The sequence below is a fragment of the Cygnus olor genome, chromosome 1, assembly GCF_009769625.2.
Source record: "Cygnus olor isolate bCygOlo1 chromosome 1, bCygOlo1.pri.v2, whole genome shotgun sequence".
Lineage (NCBI taxonomy): Eukaryota > Metazoa > Chordata > Aves > Anseriformes > Anatidae > Cygnus > Cygnus olor.
In genome coordinates, this window is record NC_049169.1 from 168413772 (window position 1) to 168431494 (window position 17723).

The 17723-nt window shown below is 36.7% G+C and overlaps 1 long non-coding RNA gene across 1 annotated transcript; it reads right to left on the reverse strand.

Annotated features, from left to right (window-relative positions):
• Positions 1 to 4679: 4679 nt before the first annotated feature.
• LOC121063535 lies at positions 4680 to 17635 on the reverse strand. Its single transcript, XR_005816048.1, has 3 exons — positions 17539 to 17635; positions 14620 to 14625; positions 4680 to 4712 (listed from the first exon to the last, which is right to left on the reverse strand). It is a non-coding gene; the product is annotated as an uncharacterized LOC121063535 (long non-coding RNA).
• Positions 17636 to 17723: the final 88 nt, after the last annotated feature.

The window sequence follows — 17723 nt, forward strand, 5'->3', positions numbered from 1 at the left end:
TGTCATTCTTTGTGCTGAACAGTAATCTTTGACCAATGTGTCCCTCCCCACTCCCAAATCCACTTGAATAGCCCAGTCCTTAAACCAGAAAATATCCCAGAAAATTCAGTTACCACAATGTAGCAAATTAGTACTCTTTTTCAGTTTTGTGGGTGATTTTGAATCTTAATTCATCAAAGGAGGATCAAAATTCTACTACACTCTGTTCTGATATTTGGATTTAAACAAGCTTCTCATAGCTTAGAAATGTTCCAGAGGCTTAAAGGTGCAGTAGTCAGTATGGAAATGTTGCATGCCAGGTTTTGGTTGTGGTTGTTTGCTTGTTTTCTAATTTCTTTCATATCCCTGCACTGGAAAAAGACAAATCTACTGTAGTTTTTTACACAACATATCTAAAATTTTTGTAATTTTTCTATGGAGTTAATTTCTGTTCAGATATATGTGTTGTCTTGAAAGCAAGAGAAACCATCAGAAAAAATCCACGAAGAGCTAATGCTTAAGTATTGAAACATTCTTAACAGCATTTTGTGGTTTGTTGTTATGTACATAAGAGGTTCATACACTCCAAACAAGTTCTTACTATTTATAATTTTCTGTGTGATATGATCATCTGAAAAGAAGATCAATTCTTTTACAAGCTATTTGCTTACTAATCCTGAACAAGGTTTTCAGAACTCACCTTTTGGCTCTCTGATTCATAAAATGATTGCCCATTTTTAACACCTTTAGACATATTGACTAACATGGCTCAGAGATTAGTACAATTTTCCTGATGATTTTTACACTTAATTCTGTATTTTATCATGTTATAACTGGCATAAAGTTTTAAATCTATTAATGAGTTTTAAATTACTTTAAACATCATAGCTATAAATCTACAGGATGTCATACTGTGATGTGTAAATGCCAAAATCTAGTGGCTATATTCCTTTTTCTTCTCGTTTCACACTTTATTATGCTGCTGATTGGACAACAGATGGATAGTCGCTAAGAAAAGGGACTTGCTGTGTAAAGTTACCTACCTTGCTCTTGGATTTCTAAATTATTTTATTCTCTTCTCTGTTTTTATTTATTTTTTCTTTACATAAAGTAATTTCATTCACAAACGTTTTTCCGTGAGGTGAGGAGACAATAGGAATCAATAAAGCAATCTGCCTAATCTCTTGCAGTGCTCTGAAAACCTTTTGGCTTTCTCAAAACCCTGCAACTTCTAGATTTACACAGCACAGTATCTTCATATTATATCTGACTGCATGATTCTGTATAGTAATATTCCCATGTTTATTACTTTGGTTGACTTTTAGAAGCATTTCCAAAACTATTCTTCCAAATACAGAACTTCATACTAAAACAAACAAACAAGCAAACAAAAACCCTGATGATATATTGAAGCTTTTCACTTCGAATGAAAAGTAATTTGTATAAAATTGCAGTCTGGCTATCCTTTTCCTTGTCCTCATCCTTTTCCTCGTCACTTTGCTTGTCCCCTTCCCCTTCCCCTTTCCCCTTCCCCTTCCCCTTCCCCTTTCCCCTTCCCCTTCCCCCTTCCCCTTTCCCCTTCCCCTTCCCCTTCCCCCTTTCCCCTTCCCTTTACCTTCCTTTCTTTTTTCTTTTTTTTCTTTTTTTCTTTCTTTTTCTTTTTCTTTTTTTTTTCTTTCTTTTTCTTTCTTTTTCTTTTTCTTTTTCTTTTTCTTTTTTTCTTTTTCTTTTTCTTTTTCTTTTTCTTTTTCTTTTTCTTTTTCTTTTTCTTTTTCTTTTTCTTTTTCTTTTTCTTTTTTTTTCTTTTTCTTCTTTTTCTTTTTCTTTCTTTCTTTCTTTTTCTTTTTCTTTTTCTTTTTCTTTTTCTTTTTCTTTTTCTTTTTCTTTTTCTTTTTCTTTCTTTTTCTTTTTCTTTTTTTCTTTTTCTCTCTTTTCTTCTTTTTCTTTCTTTCCTTTTTTTTTTTTTCCTTTTTCCTTTTTGCTTTTTCTTTCTTTTTTCATTTTTTTAAGGCTTTCATCCTGTTCCTTTTTTTTTTTTCTTTTCTTTCCAGGCAGTACAAATTTAAAAGCTATTCAGATTCAGATCAGTTTGGGTTTGAATTAATGAGGTGATAAAGACATTTTTGTTAAGAGAAAAGAAAGATGACTACTGTATACTTTGGAATTAAAAAAAATATATATATATAATTTAACAACAACAACAAAAATGTGTTTCTAATATTCTTGAGTAGGACTGCATGTGAGTTACAATGATGCTTGGTAACCAGAATTATTTAGCACCTGAGTGAATAAAGCAGGCAAACCATACAGTGTAAAAATGCCTGGCTTATGTGTAGCACTTTTATTATACCTTAAAACAGTTTAAAACAGGCCGGTAAAGCTCCCTAGGCTTTATGGAAAATGGAGAAGAGAAAAAGAGTTGCAAAGCAATTAGTGGATTTTCCCAAGGACTTAGTGCAATCAGCAAGGGGTTTTTTGCATTATTACTTTATTAAATGGAAAATGCTGGGTTCATTTCATTTTAGCTTAACCAGGTGAAAGTTAAATTCTATTCTTAGATTCTGTAATCAATAGAGGAGTGGCATCTCCAGTCACCCTATCTATATTAGATACATCTCATGACTGTTTATTTTCGATCCATTGACTAAATGAAGAACAAACTTTAGCCAGAATGCCTTAATGACAGGTTTTAAAATGTATTTGTATCCAATACTTGTGTGCATGTCTCTGCATTGCAGTAAGCAAACAATTACAATATTTGCTGTATTCGAAACGTCTCTAAGGTTTGTTCTGGAACTATCTTCATCGGTGTCACTGGTAATTGGAAATAGAACAATAAATTTTAAATACTTTTAATAGTCAGAACGATCTTCAAATCTTTATTTAGTTTTCATCAAAAATTAATCAGAGATATCAGAGTGTAATGCCTCTGACAAATGAAGATGGAGAACAGGTAATGACATGAGGTGAAGACAGAGGTACTTAACAACTTCTTTGTCTCGGTCTTTAAGAGTGGTCAGGCTTCCCACACCTCTTGTGTCCATGAACCTCTAAGCAGGGACTTGGGGAGCAAAGTCCCTCCCACTGTAAGCAAAGAGCAAGTTCGGGACCTCCTGATGCAACTTAACAACTACAAGTTGCCCTTATGTAAAAACTACAAGGGCCCTTATGACATGCATCACAGGGTCCTGAGCAAATTGGCTGATGTAGTTTCCAAGCCACTCTCCATCATATATGATAAATCATGTCAGTCAGGCAAAGTTCCTGGTGACTGGAAAAAGGGAAACATCACTCCCATTTTTAAAAAGGGTGGAAAGGAAGACACAGGGAATTACAGACCTCACCTCTGTGCCTGAGAAGAACATGGAACGAATCCTCCTGGAGGCAATGTTAAGGCACATGCAGGACAAGGAGGTGTCCTGGTTTCAGTTAGGACAGAGTTAATTTTCCTCCTAGTAGCTGGCAGGGTGCTATGTTTTGGATTAGGATGAGAAGAGCACTGATAACATGCTGATGTTTTAATTGTTGTAGAGCAGTGCTTACACCAAGCCAAGGACTTTTCAGCTTCTCGCTCTGTCCTGCCAGCGAGCAGGCTAGGGGTGCAGCAGGAGCTGGGAGGGGACAGACCCAGGACAGCTGACCCAAACCGGCCAAAGGGGTATTCCATACCATCTGACGTCATGCTGAACAATATATAGGGGTGGCTAGCCGGGGTGGAGGGGGGGCCGGCTGCTCGGGGATAGGCTGGGCATCGGTCAGCAGGTGGTGAGCAATTGCATTGTGCATCACTTGTTTCGTACACATTATTATTAGTAATACTATTATTATTATCATTATTGTTATTGTTATTATTCTTTTCCTGTCTTAATAAACTGTCTTTATCTCAACTCACAGGCTTCACTTTCCCGTTTCTCTCCCCCATCCTGGAGAGGGAGGGGGGAGTGTGAGCGAACGGCTGTGTGGTGTTTGGCTGCCAGCCGGGCTAAACCACAGCAGGAGGTGATTCAGGACAGCCAACATGGCTTCACCAAGAGCAAATCATGCCTGACCAATTTGGTGGCCTTTTATGATGGAGTAACTGCATCAGTTGAAAGGGGAAGACCAACTGATATTGTTTATTTGGACTTCTTTAAAGCCTTTGACATGGTTCCACATGACATCCAAATCTCTAAATTGGAAAGATATGGATTTAGAGGGTGGACCATCCAGTGGATAAGGAATTGGCTTGATGGCTGCACCCAGAAAGTAGTGGTCAGCGGTTCTATGTCCAGGTGGAGACTGGTGACAAGCTATGGCCCTCAGGAGACATGGTGCTTTTCAATATCTTCATTAATGACATAGATGATTGAGTGCACCCTCAGCAAGTTTGCAGATGACACCAAGCTGAGTGGTGTGGTTGGTACCAAAGAGGGTCCATTCAAAGGGACCTGTACAGGCTGGGGAAGTGGGCCCATGCGAACTGCATGAGGTTCAGCAAGTCCAAGTGCAAGGTGCTGCACCTGATCCGGGAAAATCCCAGACATGAGTACAGACTACAAGAATAACTCCTTGAGAGCAGCCATGCAGAGAAGGACTTGGGCGTTCTGATGGATGAAAAGCTTGACATGAGCCAGCAATGCACGCTTGCAGCACAGAAGGTGAACTGCATTCTGGGCTGCATCAAAAGAGGTGTGACTAGCAAGGGAAGTGATTGTCCCCCCCTACTCTGCCCTCATGAGGCCCCACCTGGAGTACTCTATTGAGGTTTGGGGCCCTCAGCACAAGAAAGAGTGGACATTTCCACAAGTCCAGAGGAGGGCTACAATGATGATTAGAGGGCTGGAGCACCTCTCCTATGAAGAAAGGCTGAGAGAGCTGGACCTGTTTAGCCTACGGAAGAGAAGGATCTGGGAAGACCTCATTGTGACCTTTCAATACTTAAAGGAGTCTTACAAAAAGGGATAGAGAAGGACTTTTTACTTGGGTAGGTAATGACTAGACAAAGGGGTTTGTCTTAAACTAAAAGAGAATAGATTTAGACTCGACATCAGGAGGAAATTCTTCCCTGTAAGGGTAGTGAGGCACTGGAACAGGTTGCCCAGAGAAGGTTGTAGGTGCCCCATCCCTGGAGGTGTTCGAGGCAAGGCTGGATGAGGCCCTGGGCAGCCTGATCTAGTGGGTGGTATCCCTGCGTATGGCAGTGGGGTTGGAGTTAGATGATCTTTAAGGTCTCTTCCAACCTGAGCCATTCTATGATTTTATGATTCTATGATTCTATGATATACTGACTTAAAGTTCAAATAATGAAGATCAACATGTAAACTTTAGTACAGAGAAAACTTGAAGTTTTCTATACGGAAGAAATTCAGACCTTTCTGGATTATGCTTTGGATGATAAAGTTTCCTATTCCTTCATCTTCAAAACCTAGGACCAATACATCCTTGTTCTTTGCATATAAGTACTTTATCACAAAGGTCAGTATATAAACAAATACACGTTCCTCATCATGTCTAACTAGAACAGCAGAGGTCCATGGATCAATATAATCAATATTAAACAGTTATTGGTACTTCTGGGGAACTTCTTAGGGGAGACACTCAGTTTAGCCTAGATTCTTGCCAGATTTCTGCATTTGCTAATTGTTAAATCATAATTTTAAGAGAAATGCAACAGTCACTCAAATTAATGTATATTTTTAAAACTTTTTATTTTTAACAATTTTCATTTCTGAAATTGTATTTGAAATAGCTTTTGGGGTGAGTGATCCAATCAGGATCTGCTAGAATGCAATGAAACAGTGTGTCACTATCCTGAAAAAATAAAAGGCCAGATGCAAAATGGAAACCCTTTATAGCTCACTTGAAGAAAACAAATATTCAAAGTAAAGAAAAAATAAAAATAATTAAAAATAATTAAACTCACCATTTAATAGATTTGGGAGTTATTTGTGTTTATGAGTTATCCAATTCAATTAAACTGGTTTCATGTGTTTGTTAGTTTGTTTTTATTTCTTTTTCTTTTTCTTTTCGTTCTTCAAATAATAGTGTTGTGGTTGTTCTTGTTATTTTGTGTGTGTGTGTGTCCTTTTTAAACTAATAATGAATTCTGGGATGTATTGTTTAAAAACAAGCACTGTTCTTTAGAATCCAAACCTTGTAATTCAAGATGTATGACTGTACTCTCAAAACATGTAAATTCAACTTGTGCCATAATGATTAAATTACCTTCACCATTGTTTTCTTTTCTTCCTACTGTCAGATTAAGGAAGTTAGGTAGCAAAAATAATCTTTATTTGTTTTGAATTTCTTCAAGATCAATTTTTCTTGTACATAATATACAATATAATGTAAAGCTACATTTTAATAGAAGAAACCTAAACAGATGAATAAAAAGGTAAATGTTGCATTTCTTGTGTTTCTCAATTCCCTTTCCAAATAAGCCTAGTGCATATTGCATGCACTGTACTATACATATATATATACTATACAATATACACAAATATAGAATGGGAGACTGTTTTTAAAACACCCTATATGATATCTAGAATTGAAAGTGTGAATACACAATTCTGCTGCACAGAGATTGCACTGGATGATTAGTAACACTTAAGCTTTCAGAAACAGAATTGCCATTAGCCCATGACTTTGGCCCAGAGGAACAGTATGCTCAGGCTTTGTGTTGAAGAGGTCTCAGGAAAGTGAAACACCTCTCTGTTGTCAAACCTGCTTCTCTAGCAGCTCCAGACACCAAAAGCAAAGCCTATTTTGGGCGTTAGCCACATGACAGCCAAACTGCATACTGCTTATCTTCCATTATTCAGGTAACACTCTCCCAAGGAATTCAGGAGTCAGAAGGGGAAGATCTGTTTGTGTGTGTATGCATGCGTGCATGTGCATTGTAGTGCATGTATATGTGGAAGCTTGCATCTCAGTCAAACTTAAGGGAACTTGTCTGGTACAAATGGCTGCATTTCTTTTGACTGGAAATGTGTTTTTGTTGTTGTTGTTTGTTTGTTTGTTTGTTTTTGTTTGTTTTCTCAATTACTGTTGCAGGATCCGTGAAAAGAATGGAGTGAATCATTCTGTAAAAAATTCACAATACTTTACAAAATATTGTACTGGTAAGCATTATAAGTGTGGGAGCTATGACTAGCGCACACAAAAATGGCTATTCGTTGAAGTGCTGTTGGGTAGCAAACAATGTTAATTTTATAAACAATGTAAAATGCCACCGCTCCAGCCCTTTCCCAGGGTATGTTTCAGTACCTGCTGCCCTGTTTGTTTTGGTGAGGACATGCTTGACCACAATACATTTTTTGTTATGTGCTTGTTCCCCAGCCCCAGAGGTAAGTGCTGCCATCATCCAGAGGTGCATGCTCTTGAGCAATCCCTGCGAACATTTGGCCATGCCAAAGGAGGTGACTACAGATGTCAACTGTCCTTCAATCTTGAATCATTGTGAGATGTTAACTGAGTAAACTTGTGGTGTCTAAAGCATTTGGAGTTTCATATGGCAAGATATCCTATTTTTTACTAAAAAGGAAGAATATTAGCTCTTTTTTGTTTCATCATCTCAGCATTGCAATATCTTTTTATGTGTAGATCCATCTCAGAAAGAGATGGATAGCAAATCAGAAAAAAAATATGACACCACAAAATGTGCTGGTGAGTCCTGACCTTACCACTTTTAAAATGATGCAGTGGTATTGACTGAAAAATTAGACTTCGGAACTATAAAACTAGATGACAAATATATGCATTTTTCTCATCAAAATTTTATTTCTCACCTTCAGTGGTTTTATCCTTGTTATAATGTAAAATTAGAAAATATTATGCAAATCAGACCTAATAGGATTTTTTTTTTCAATGGTTTAAATACAGTGTGTTTAAGAGAAATAATAAAAAAATATATAAAATACTATAAAATATATATAATATATATATATATATATATAATAATATATATATATATATATATATATAATAAAATCCTTTGGTTTCAGTTTGTTATTATTGTAGGTCACAGAAAATAAAATCTTTTACTTTTGATTTAGATATTGGGGAAAGTGTATTCTAATGTGAAAAAGGTGGCTACTTACACATAAGAAATTAGAATTGTTGTAACCATGATGATCTAAGGATACAGAATTGCTGCATCCATAATAATTGAAGGATGTAAAGAAGCAAAGCTTTTAAATTTGAGTTACAACTTTTATTTCTTCAAATAATAGAGTGGGAGAAATAGTCTTGCATTCCTGAAATCTTGTCTACTCATCCAAATACTAATCCAAATACATCCAAAATAATAAGGCTGATATTGAAATATTTATTTATTGAAAGATAAAAAATAATAATAATGAAGAAGAAGAAGAAGAAGAAGAAGAAGAAGAAGAAGTGGTGTATGACATTGTGTGCTCAGGTGTATGTGTATGTGTATGACATTGTGTGCTCAGGTGATAATGAAACTCCAGTCTGTTGTTTAATTTGTTGTGTAATCATAGAATCGTAAAATCATAGAATATCCAGAGTTGGAAGGGACCTATAAGGATCATCAAGTCCAACTCCTGGCACCGCACAGGTCTACCCAAAAGTTTAGACCATGTGACTAAGTGCACAGTCCAATCGCTTCTTAAATTCAGACAGGCTTGGTGCAGTGACTACTTCACTGGGGAGCCGGTTCCAGTGTGCGACCACCCTCTCGGTGAAGAACCTCTTTCTGATGTCCAGCCTAAACTTCCCCTGCCTCAACTTAACACCGTTCCTGCGGATCCTATCACTGGTGATAATGGAGAATAAGTCACCTGCCTCTCCACTCCCCCTTGCGAGGAAGTTGTAGACTGCAATGAGGTCTCCCCTCAGTCTCCTCTTCTCCAGGCTGAACAGGCCCAATGACCTCAGCCACTCCTCATATGACTTCCCCTCTAGGCCCTTCACCATTTTCGTCGCCCTCCTCCAGATACTCTCCAACAGTTTAATAGACCCTTCAGTTTAATAGACCCAACAGTTTAATAATGGACCCTTCCCTGAAAACAGTTTTCTTTCTTCCATAACAAGATGAAGGATATCCACCAGTAGTAGGATTGTTCTAGATGAGCTCAGAGAGCATATGGGCAGTATAATCAAATAGCAGTAATGATTAGTGTCACAATCATGGTCATTCATGACAATTATATTTTATGCTTTTGGAGTGATTTGAAACTAGAATGGTATAAAAACTGTTTGAAAGCAGAGTAAAAAATTTGAAATCAAATCAATTTTCATCTTTCAAATTTTAAGTTTTACAGTTTGCTGTTACAACTGCTTATACTGATTTTGAAGAAAGCATGCTTAGATCAAGGGTATTTCCAAGATGAAGGCGATAGTGATGGTGATTAGCAACTACTCACTGAGGAAGAGGGACTAACATTAATAAATATGCCTGCAATCCTATATTCTTATGATCTGTAGGACATTTAGAAAAGATATACATATATACACACAAACGCATTAAAATATATATACATATGTGTTGTGGTTTAGCCCGGCTGGCAGCTAAGCACCACACAGCCGTTCGCTCACCCTCCCCCCTCCCTCTCCGGGATGGGGGAGAGAAACGGGAAAGTGAAGCCTGTGAGTTGAGATAAAGACAGTTTATTAAGACAGGGAAAAGAATAACAACAACAATAATGATAATAATAGTATTAATAGTAATAATGTGTACGAAATAAGTGATGCACAATGCAATTGCTCACCACCCGTTGACCGATGCCCAGCCTATCCCCGAGCAGCCGGCCCCCCCTCCACCCCGGCTAGCCACCCCTATATATTGTTCAGCATGACGTCAGATGGTATGGAATACCCCTTTGGCCGGTTTGGGTCAGCTGTCCTGGGTCTGTCCCCTCCCAGCTCCTGCTGCATCCCTAGCCTGCTCGCTAGCAGGACAGAGAGAGGCTGAAAAGTCCTTGGCTTGGTGTAAGCACTGCTCTGCAACAATTAAAACATCAGCGTGTTATCAGCGCTCTTCTCATTCTAATCCAAAACATAGCACCCTGCCAGCTACTAGGAGGAAAATTAACTCTGTCCTAACTGAAACCAGGACAATATGACTATGTATAAATACATAAACTTATATGTAATTATAAAAATATATCTTCCTTAAGTCCAAAATTCTGGAATTATTTAGTTATAGAAGCATCTCTGCTGTCATGAAAAGGAGTACATTTTCTAGTGCTTAGGCTAGAAGAAATAAACCTTTGTAAACCCTGAAGGCTGAAAACTATTACACAAACAAAAAGAATTGAAAATGTATTTTTAAAATGTATGCTGTTGACAATACTGATCCCTGTAGTCATATAACCCACATGTCCAGCAGGCCTTTTCCACAGAATCACATTAAAAAGATTCCCCTCTTGGGAGAAAAAAAAAAAAAACAACAAAAAAAAAACTTTTAAAGCCTTAGGACAGCATAAACTCTACCTTGCAATAGATTCTTGGGCATATTTCTCTTCTATCTTCACTGCACAAAATGTATTGCTAGCACTCAAGAAGTAATAAACCTACCTAAAGCATGCAGTAAGAACAAGTGGATTATTTAGTATGAACCAAATTTATGCTGAAAAGCGTGGCCGTGCAGTTTTTATAACTAAAAGTTAAATTGTTTAACTTCTTGGACCAACAGTTTTAGTGAGTAATATATTCCATGATCTGTCACTGAACTATATGCTGTGTAAACTGTGTACTCTATGAACCTCTGCAGTAGAAAAACACAGTTAATCTCTGAGGAAATGACTTTTAAAATAAATAAATATATATGTTTATATGTATATACAGAATTATTTTATGTATGTATATATAAATGTGATACCATAGGTGGTTTTATTGTGTTTTGTTTTGTTTTTCTATAGCACTGACTTCCCTAACAGATTTTCTTCTACAAATATTTTTTTTTATACATGCTTACCCTACAGATGCTTTTTTCAGAAAATTGTTTATTCTTCCATCTCATGTTGTCCTACGTAATGTGGACAACCATTAACTAAACATTTGAGTCATTAAAAAAACAATATTTGGTGTTACATAAGGTTCAGGAAAAAATCATTTTTCTACTTAATATAGAAACTGTTAGGAAAGTGCATTGCTGCAATATGTGCCATGCTTTACCTTTGTCAGTTCAGCATTTAAGCTGTTCAGACGAGTGAGGTGGCTTTTGGTGAACAGTAGAGAGGTACTTTGAAGATAGATAGCTGCTTGATCTCTCAGCCTCAGGAAACATTTCTGTGTTTAATAAGCAGAAAAGGGAACAGTGGTTTAGGGATTCTTCAACACAAAATTGTAACAAGAAATCCAAACTGAGAACTTATTTTAAATAGCATTTTTGTGATTAATGCACATGCCAGACTAGTGTTCAGCCTAGCAGTAGCTTCTTCAGCTATGTTTGCCTAGCAGTAGTAAATTCTAGTGAAAATCCAACCACATTTATTTTTAGTCAGATCAGAAGATAGTGTTGTGGACAGCCAATATCAAGAGCCAAAGGCAGACGAGACTGTAGAAGAGTAGATGAGAATTATCTGACATGATGAAAAAAGGTACATCACTCTTTTATCAGACGTAGGTGGAATCGAAAATTTCCAAGTCTTTCTGAGACAAAAGAAGTGATGCAGCAGAAAATTCAGGCTGAATGGAAAACAGGCAGAAGCAGCAGTGGTAGAGTACCATAGCCAGAGCTAACCTGGCAATCTGACTGCTCTCAGCATGTCCTGTGCTGGCAGGAACAATAACTTTAGCCAGCATCTGATAGCCCAGCAGGTCACTGAGGGGAATCAGTACTGTAGCAGATGTGTGTTAGGAGAGACTTGGCAGGCTATGTGATATTCAAAAACTGGCAGGAAAGTTCACTGAACAGAGCCAGGACTTTGCCTGGGAAACTGGTGACAGGATGAAAAAAAAAAAAAAAAGACTTCATAGTCAGATTTGAACTGCTTTGTTTTGTTTTACTCTGTGTGACCATAAAAATTTAACATAATGACTTCTAATAAACTAGTAGCGAGAAAGAATTTTCCAGTATATACCAGAGATTCTGTCTGTCTTAATTTTGGAAATAGAGTATGCTTTTTATATATATATATATATATATATATATATATATATAATGGATGGTAGATTTTCTTTATTTGACAGAGGGATTTCTTACTGTTAGGGGGAAAATAGTTATTTCATAGATATTTAGTGTTTGTGATGCTAGAAATAAGGATAACCTTTCTGAAGGAGAAACATCACTATATGAACCATCTGCAATTCTCCTGCCTTCTTGGTTTACATAAATACCTGTTATCATATCATCACTTTCTATTACATTAGTTTTTTTATCTGGGATTTGTGCATATCAGATATTTAATATTGTACTGACTCAGCTTTGATTTCCTAGGAACTTATGAAGCTATCATAGTCGTTGCATTTGAGAAAGATATCAGAATATGCAGAATGGGTGCAGATAAGAACTGTTTCATGAAAGTTTTGACAACCTTGAACAATAGATTTATTTATTATGAAGAGTTGGAGGACACTCAATCTTAAAATAATTTAGAGTTTGAAACTCTCAGTTAGATATGTCTCTACCTTTGTTGGCCATGTGTCAACCACTTACTCCTTTTCTAAGTCTATTTGATATAACTACTGCTTTTTTTCTCTCTCCTAAATAGAACCAATTTCACCTTCCCTCTTCTGTTAAACAGGTTATTATAAAAACAGATCTCTATATGCTATCATTTTTGATGACATAGCATGTCATCAATATAAATACTGAATTTATATATATATAACTTTTTTTTTAATATATAATATATATTTATACTATAGTTTGGTGTAGTAATTTCCTGTATAAATAGATCTTGTGTCCTTGTATGTTTTACACAGCTGTTTGCATTTCATTAGAAGAGTTTTACTTCCTCTTTTTCTCATTGTATTGTACTACTAGGCAGTAAAATTTCAGGAGGCTTATCAGAGTGTAAAAAAAAAAAAAAACATTAAAGAGGCAAAAGTTTAATTTAAAAACACGGAAAAAAATTTCTTTCAGTGTTTTTAATTTAAAAACACTGAAATAAATGGGATAAAAAATAAAATAAGAAGTTTAACCTCATTGATGTACCTAGTAGTAAAATATTTTTTATGGAAATAATGAGTTGAGAAAACTGAATTGTTCTGTAAAGATGGTTATTTGAATCAACCTTTCCATTTGCAAAGTTAGGCTCATGCCAGGATATGCAAATTCAAATTTAGTTTAAAGTAGGCGTTTTCTATAGTTATGTATTCTCACTAGACAGCTACGTTATTTGGGCTTTCATTTTGCAAAATGAATCTTAAAGATGTACATTCACTTACAGATATCTTAACTGTGTCCCATACAAATCATTTTTTAATCTAATAATAAGTAGCAAATCATGAAAAATTAATTGTGTTTGAAAAGAACTTGGATTTACACTGAAGATACATTTTTTTTCCTGTTTTATACTTATATTTTTAAGGTTTTGCTATTGGAATGAAATGTATATGATTACTGACACTAAACTGTTCAATAAGTCTGATGTTCAGACTCATTCAGAACTGTATCTTTACAGATATATATTTGTATATCTATATATATGGAATATGTTTATTTCAGTCAGAATGTATATTCCAGACTAAATTATTTCAATTTATGTTTATAAATGAATAGATTTTGTTGTTGTTGTTGTTGTTGTTTTTAAGTTTAAATTCTTAAAGTCATTGAAACAGTTTAGTTTTGTTGCTTTGCAAATCTACTTTACCGCATGTTAAATATCCAATATACTGAAAGAAGTGTTTGATTGGCTTAGTATTTGAAAATCATAGTAATTATAAAATAAAGCTTTCCTTTTCCTTTAAAATCACAGTATTTGCCTTTCTGTGCCTAAAGCTATTATTTATGACTGAATACTACATGTTCTGTAAGTTACTTTAACAATTTTCTAAAGAGACAGTTTACAGTTTACAGTTTATAACAGGGAATTTATTTTTTAACATTTGATTTGTTTCTGTGACAAAAAGGTCTGTTTTCATTCATGTAAGGTCTACAGATTACTATAGTACTTATTTAGCAGCAATCATGTAAACTGAAAATGGCTTAGGAAAATCAGAAAAAAAAATATGAAAAATATACATAGACAATATTTTCTGTTGATCTGACTGCAAAGTGTGCAAACACAAGAGGTCTTTAACCAAAATTTTACCATTTAGCCTGGACTATTTATACTATAAATCCACACCCACATTTGTATACTCCTGAAAAATTAAGTGAAACTAGCTGCATTTATATGACTATATCACTAAGTGCTCTTTCTGTTTGTCAAACAAGTTCTCTATCTGTTTGTCAAACATTCACAACTGATACCATTACCTTTCAAACTGGAAAAAAATATTTGTGATTAGATAGCCACCTATGAGATGTAGAAACTTAGAGACTAGATGGGTCCAGCTATATGATGCTGTCAGAAGTATTTGGATGGAGTATTAGACTGCAAAATAGAGCCCTGTTGGCTCTTTTAAAGACAGATTATGTGGATCACACAGTAACACTGCAAAATTTTATTTTATTTTTATTTTTTAATTGAAAAGGTGAAGAAAAAAAAAACCAACAAAGTAAATTACGGATTTGAATTAAGGAGCTACCTGCTTCTTATATACCCGACTGGTCAAGGAAACCCAGAAAAAGACTTTATGAGAATAATATGGCATTTCTTAAACATAATAATAACTTTGAAAAAATACTTTTATTTATTTATGTTATATCCAACAGGTTGGTCTATTTGTGGCTAGTGGACCAGATCTATTCCCTGAGGTATTAGGAAGCTAGAAAAAATCCTCCATTATCCCCTTGTTTTATCAAATTCAGATTGTTAGTGTCATGGCTGCTAAACTGCTCTGGTTGCTTCTTTTTGAGTCAACCTGGATTTCACATTTTTAAATAAATCAAATATCATGAAAAAATATTTATACAGCCTCTTGGCCAAAATCAGGATCAGAAGCTATATATATGCCATGTCAAGAGATCTGCATAAACAAACTCTGCTTGAGTTAATTTAGCAATGTGCAACTTCTTACTGGTACTCTACACCACACTTCCTACTGTTCCAGATCTGAGAGGCTTTCCTGGCTTGCCACATTGATCTGGAAACACACAAACACATCACACACACCGAAGTACCAGAGTTAATAGGAACTTCTAACACATAGCGGGTTGAGGAAGCTTCAAGCTAGGGTATGCTTGAGCCAGCTATGAAAATGATAGCTCACACAGCTGCTCTGAAGTTGGTATTTTGGACATTTTGTGTCTTTTCTCCATGTATCTCAAGATCATTCCACAGTATCCACATTATTCCTGTTTGTTTTTTTCATTGTTGTTGTTTTTGATTTTGTTGTTGTTTGTTTGTTTGTGGGAGGGGAAGGGGGAAGAGCGGTGTGGGGGAAGCTTTGTGTGTACTTAGATAAGGAAAAGTTGCTCTGTAGTTATCATAAAAACTAATGGGTGGAGTGCACATTTCTAGCCAACACACAGCATTCATCAGTTTGTGATTTAGGTATGCCACTGCAGATTTAGCTCATGCACCGTCACGTGGCTGAAGCAGTTGGAATTTAGTAGGGAAAGATTTTAAATACAAGAGCTGAAGATGAGGCTGTGCTCTCAGTGATGACCAATGTGAGACCAAGAGCAGGTATGTCTAAGGTTCCTCCCAGTTTCTGTAATTTTTGATACAGATGACAGATTTTGTAGCATCCTAGAAACAAAAAGAAAAATAACAATTATGTCAGAGACTGTGTTTGCTACTGGTTCTAAAATTTCATTGCTGCTTTGCTGAGGATACTGTACAGGGGCTGGAGGAAAACCAAGAATTTGCCATAATGGAATGTACATGCAGACATAGTACAGAAACTAAGAAACTCACATATGTGAGTTTTGGGAGGAAAGCCCAAAGAGAATACTAATATTCCAAAATAAAAAGTAAACAATTCTCTGCTCAAATGTTGAATTAAGTCTATATAATGTGTATATAATAATATATAATACACAATAATGTATAACATGGACACAATCTTTACTCAATGTACACATAGTATTGTAGAATAATGTAGACATATGCCTAATGGCTTAAAGTCCATATAAATAAATCTGTGCAAATATCAATTTTCAATATAGTTGGAAATATAGTTATATATCAAAGGCTGTGTATAAAGAAATATGGACATACACACTGGCTGGATCTAGCTGATGACACATGGAATTAGATACAATTCCTGCTTTTAGCTGTGCCTTTCAGACAGTTCCAGCTTCATACTAAGGAGACAGACAGGTAGCACTGACCACACTTCACAGTCTCGTTTACATAAAAAGCCCAGATGCGTGGTCAGATAGGCCAAAGTGATGTATTCTCTGAATGGTTTTGAGGGTAAGATCATAAGACAAAGCACAGTAGCAGCTTAGGCAATTAACTTAATATTTTCAAAGATGGTTAACGTTATGGTTTTACCCATCTGGGCAGCTGATCTCCGCCACAACCACTCTGTTGACATGCACCTCAGGGTTCTGAGGGAAATGGCTGATGTAGCTGCCAAGCCTCTTTCTATCGTATTTGAAAAGTTGTGGCAGTCAGGGGAAGTCCCTGGTGACTGGAAAAAGGGAAATATCACTCCCATTTTTAAAAAGGATATAAAGGAGGATCCAGGGAACTACAGAACAGTGAGCTTCACCTCTGTGCCTGGGAAGATCATGGAACAGATCCTTCTGGAAGCAATGCTAGGGCACATGCAAGAGGTGATCTGAGACACTTGGTGAAGCATGGCTTCCTTTATACGGCCAGCATGGCTTTACCAATGGCAAATTGTGCCTGACCAATCTGGTTACCTTTGTTGAGGGAGTGACTGCATCAGTTGAAAAGGGAAGACTAACTCATGTCATCTACCTGGACTTCTGTTAGGCCTTTGACACAGTCCCACACGACATCCTGATCTCCAAATTGGAGAGATATGGATTTGATGGGTAGACCATAAGGAATTGTCTTGAAGGTAGCACGCAGAGAGTGGTGGTCAATGGCTCTATGTCCAAGTGGAGGCTGGTGATGAGTGGTGTCCCTCAGGGTTCTGACCAGTACTGTTTAATACCTTTATCAATGACATAGATGATGGGATTGAGTACACCCTCAACAAGTTTGCAGATGACACCAAGATGAGTGGTGCAGTTGATACAGCAGAAGGAAGGGAAGCCATCCAAAGGGACCTAGGCAAGATTGAGAAGTGGGCACGCATGAACCTAATGAGGTTCAACAAGTCTAAATGCAGGGTGCTGCACCTGGGTTGGGACAATCCCACACATGAGAACAGAGTAGGAGAAGAACTCTCTGAGAGCAGCCCTGCAGGGAAAGACTTGGGAGTTCTGGTGGATGAAAAGCCTGACATGAGCCATCAGTGTGCACTTCCAGCCCAGAAGATCAACTGTATTCTGGGCTGCATCAAAAAAGGTGATTGTCCCCTTCTACTCTGCCATTGTGAAGCCCCACTTCACTGTACTGCACCATACTTCACTGAGTACTGCACCCAGGTCTGGGGCTCCCAGAACAAGAAAGATGTTGACCTGTTAGAATGGGTCCAGAGGAGGGAGGGCCACAAAATTGATCAGAAACTTGGAGCACCTCTCCTATGAAGAAAGGATAAGAGAGCTAGGGCTGTTCAACCTGAAGAGAAGGCTCTGGGGAGACCTTATTGCAGCTTTTCCATACTTA